The sequence below is a fragment of the Emydura macquarii genome, unplaced genomic scaffold, assembly GCF_026122565.2.
Source record: "Emydura macquarii macquarii isolate MOO-44397 ecotype Brisbane River unplaced genomic scaffold, CSIRO-AGI_Emac_v2 contig_2897, whole genome shotgun sequence".
NCBI lineage: Eukaryota > Metazoa > Chordata > Testudines > Chelidae > Emydura > Emydura macquarii.
In genome coordinates, this window is record NW_027133034.1 from 15,940,357 (window position 1) to 15,945,160 (window position 4,804).

At 42.5% G+C, this 4,804-nt stretch overlaps 1 long non-coding RNA gene across 1 annotated transcript; it reads left to right on the plus strand.

The window, feature by feature from the left end:
- Positions 1 to 595: 595 nt before the first annotated feature.
- On the plus strand, positions 596 to 4,555 carry LOC137166814 (uncharacterized). The gene is made up of 2 exons (XR_010923830.1): positions 596 to 1,343; positions 3,767 to 4,555. It is a non-coding gene; the product is annotated as an uncharacterized lncRNA (long non-coding RNA).
- The last annotated feature ends 249 nt before the right edge of the window (positions 4,556 to 4,804 follow it).

Below are 4,804 nucleotides of genomic sequence, written 5' to 3' on the forward strand. Positions count from 1 at the left end.
TTTTCATGGTGAATAAAAATCCACTCGAATGAGTGATCCAGTTGTTTATCTTCATCTCTGAAGCAACCACACCTGCCAAAACTGGAAAATATATATATATATATAAAAGGGCATCTGAGAAAAAATATAGAGACACACCTTTTACACTTAGGAAATACGTTGTACACAGAGAGGTTTTTAAAAAATGATAATAGAGATTGTTCTTCTTACATGAGGACAACTGGCAAGCACAATGGACTTATGTGTTTATGATGTGGTTGTGAGAAGAAGTCCTCCATAGCAAAAGCAGGCCTCACACAGTGTGGCTGAGTTACAAAATATGACTTAGATTTGTGAATATGCCTGGGTACGGTCCCATTTAGTGCAACAGAACTCTTCATATGTGGAAGGCAACACCACATGCCTAGGTGGTTGCAGCTTTTGGTTCTAAATGCAAATGCAAGAGAAGAATCAGATGTAGAAATAGAGAGAAATCTTAGACTCCAGAAAGTGCATTGATAGAAAGGCCTCATGATCTCATTTCCCCAATCTTCAGATATAACTTTATTATTATGCAATGAATGTGAGTGCAACTCAGGGGAATGATGAACAGGCTCTTTCCCTATTTTACTGCCCTGCTAGTCATGATATTGGATGAAAATTCTGCCCTGTGTACATAACTTTGACACAATGTAGCATTGTCTGTCTTTAGATAGAGGCAGGTTGCCAGAGTAACACTCAGTGCAAACACTGGCTGAATCTTTCTTAAAAACACCCCTTCTGTCTCCCAATTGCTGCATATTAGACTCTACCTCATAATCTGTGCTGTGAAGTAACTTCAGTGTGAGGATATTCTACAGCACAAGCTATTTTTAAAGTAACAATGCACAAGGGATTGGAATCCCTTTACTTCCTTAATTGAAATGTCAGGCTTTAATTTGGTGTAGCACTTTAAAAGAGACGTTCTTAGCTCTTTAAATTAAACAAGATGGAGTTTTACCACTCCTGACTCAAATTGCCATGTTTCACTTTATTGTATCTTTAGAGCAGGACTGAATATAGAGTAGCAATGCTGTAGTGTAACAAGGGGCTCCATGCACACTTTTCCCCCTATTATTACCTTTTATAAGCACTCTAGCGCAGGGATTGAAGTGCTGCAGAGGAGCAAGCTAAGGACCAGAAGAATCTTTATTTTTGTCTTGAAGTGGGTGTAGCGATAAAACTTTTGCTTAGACTGGCGAAGGTTGGGAGCTCAAATCTCAGCCCTACTGTTCAAGGAGGTGTTATTATCAGGATATCTTTAATTGTGGTGGATCCTCCATCTCTTGACGTCTTCATATCAAGACTGGATACCTTTCCAGAAGGTATGCATTCATCAGCCACGAGTTATTGGGCTCAGTAAAAGAGTACTGACTGAAATTCTATGCTCTGTGCTATTCAAATCTAATGGCCCTTTTTGGTTTCAAACCTAGGAATGTATTAATTATAACTTCCCTGCTTCTGCCCCTCCTGCCCCATCCCATTTTACTGCAAAAATGCTTTCTCAGAAATAAGCAACAAGGAAGGTAACACTATGTAGCAAAAAGGTATATCAATTACATGTTATTTGAAATGCTTATTCTTTGTTTCTGAAATGAATATTGAGTACAGCACACAGGTCAACTTGCCTAATTTGAATCATGTGAGGGAAGGCAGACATCAACCCAAATTTATAATCAGTTGCCTGTGTTAAGAGTTTTGTGCCCATGCAGGGCTCATTGCAGGATCAGGGCCTTTGAATATTGGGGTGGAGATACCCTCTGTGTAATGGTGCAGCCAGAGCATGCCTAGGGCATGGCAAGAAGAGGTTAACTCTCACCCTCAGGTAAGGAGGATCACAGCTGCTTGCACTGAATGCAGGGATTTGCAAGGCAGCAGGACTGACCCAGCTGTGGAAAATAAGAGGGATATGCTGTAGGAAATTGCTGGATGAGTCTTTCTGTATGAGTCAGAGCAAACAGGCTTATAAGAAGGCTGATGGGGATGAACAAGGAACTAGTGTCTGTGTCTCTCTCCCCCCCCCCCCCAACCCACCCTTTACTTCCTCACGAAGTTGAGCAGGTGACCTCTGCTGGATATTGTTGCTTTAGGGAACAATAAATATAAATCTGCTCTTTAAAGTTTGCTTTTTGGAGCCTGGTTGGGGACTGCTTAGCTGTATTTATGTTTGGAGTATGTTTGGAGTATGTTTATGTATTTATGTTTGGAGCGCTACAGGGCAGAATGGTTTTTATTTTACTTGCGGTTCTGTAAATTTTACCAGCTCCTGTACATGAGGGTTGCTGTGAGGGGTGTGCTATATGTCCCTCAGAACAAAGAATTACACAGCCTGTGACATACTGGACGATCATTCCCTGGGCTCCCTGTAGGGCAATGTGGCTCCATACCATTTCTTATTTCAGCCCGTGGTTAAATGCCTCCATTGTAGACGCTTAGGGGCAGGCTATGTTGCCTTGCTTTGTGTTTGTGCAATGGGCTGGTGGCTGTGTGTTATAAGTTCTCGTGTGCCAATCTATGGAGAGTATGAGCCTGTTTCAGCCCCTAGCTGCAAAGCCTTGGCTCTCTAGCTCAAACTGTAGTACCTTGTGCTGTTTGCTCTAGAGGCCCCATTCAATCCCTGGTGTATCAGCCAGAAGTGTGGCTGTCACACTTGTACAGTGCTGGTCATAATGGGGCCCTGACCCATTGGAACCCTTTTATGCTAATGTAATACAACTAGTAAATAACAATAAATGCTATGCTTTAGCATTTATTTATTTATCTTCTCTGAAACACTCATAAAATCAAAAGCATGGAACTGATGATGCTACAGTTTATTGCCCTAGCAAGCATAATCCTTTTAATAGCTTTTTTCTCATTGCCTAGAATGCTTACAGCTTTCTGAGTTGAACACACAAAAACATAGGCCGGTTGAATTTGATCTTTACTTGAGGCCTGATTCTCTGAAGTGCTGGGTCCCCCAGATTTAAGGGGGCCTTCCCATTCCTCCATTAATGCTGATGAGAATTCAGGATGTTCAGCAACTCACAGCAGTGAACCTTTATCTAGAACATCCAGTGTCTCCCTTCCCTGAGCCTGTGTAGGAGGAGAGCATGCTACACCCAAAGCAAAGTGATCATGTCTCCTCCTTTCCCCAAACATGCACTCCTGCAGGCTTTCAGGGTTATTGTAGGCTATTTTCAAGGGAGCTCAGCAATTCAAACTGTGACAATCATGGTGAGATATTTTCCCCCCAAAGTAGCTTAGTATGCAACCTGCTGAGCTCTTCTGAAAATCTGGGCCTGTGGCTGCTTGAGGTACAAGACCTCACAGAGCTCTCACTGGGGCAGTGGGCCTTGGCAATTCCCTTCGTACAGGGCTGTTGCTTACAGTCACAATTGAGCCCTTAATTAAAACAAAACAAAACCCTGAAATAAAACCACCTTCTCTTCTGTCCTACAGAACTGTTTATGGGAAGCATACTATGACCTGGTTACATTAAAAACAAGATTTCATTTATTTTTGTTAGTTCTGTTTCTCTTAGTGAAGTCTTGATGAGGTACACATGCTTTGGATTAATCCCTCCTCCCCACTGACGTACTGGCTTGCATTTTGCTAAGCCAAGTCTTGTTTTATTTTCTGCCCATGTTTCTGTCCTGTCTAGGTCCCTTTGTGATATTTCTCTGGACTTGCTGGTGTTTTCAACTCTTCCTATTTAGTATCCTCAGCAAATGTCTTTAGTGTGGTGTTCACTCTTTTTTTTTTTCAGATCACTGAGTGCTGATCCTGCAAAAGAATGAAGATGGGGACAATGCAGTGGTCATCTCAGAAAGTGTCATGAGGGGAAAGAATTTGAAAGTATCCCGACCATTCACAAAGACTTACATTTAAGTCACCATAGGGAAGACTGAGAGGGGCCTGGTGTTGGGCAGACTGAGAACTGGGACCAAGGCTCTCTTGGGTGCTCCTCCAGGCTTCTTTTGTGTAATTCCCCTGCACTTCCAATGGATGAGGCCTTTCTACTCTTCCCTCTCCCTCCTACTGGGAGATGGATTCCTGACACCCACTTTGCCCAGACTCTTCTTTCTGTCAATGCTGAGAACATATGCACACAAGCAGGAGAGGTAACTCCTGCTTGGATCCCTTCATCTCTTCTTTTGGCAGTTCAGGAGAAAGGGTCACTGCTTTTCTCCTTCAGTCCAGGGCATGAGGTCTACCGCTGCATACTGCCCTCTACCCAAGAAGTTGTTAATGGACAGAGAAGCTTGGCTTATTGGGTGCTTTTTAAATGAAGTGTTGCAATGTTAATGATGGGTTGTGGCATGCTTTTATGTGAATTTTTGTTGCAGTATGTTGCTGACTTACTATTGTGCATCATTTTTTGTTGTTGCTATGTTTAGGCAATTTTCTTGCATGCCTTTACATGTATCTACATGCTGGACTAGTTTCCTTTGTGCTGGTACAAAGTCTGTATCTTGACGATGCTGGGGGATGACTTCCAGCAGTTTGCTTCTGTGTTTACTTTGGAATTCTATAAAGATGGGATGATTTTGCTGTATTCCACTGTTGCCATGGTGTGGGGGGGGAGGAGAGGAGAGACTTGCAATGCTACCAATCTCGTGTGTTCAGAAATTGAATCAGGCCTCAAATCTTGACTTCTGTTTGTTTGCCTTGTGGTGTCAGAGCATTTATGGCTCATGTTCTCAAGCTATTCTCCGTAAACCTGAGGGATAGACGCTTAACTCTTTTTCATGGAAGCTGAGGTTTTTCATATAATCCCATGACTCCAGGAACTGGGGCTTTTAGA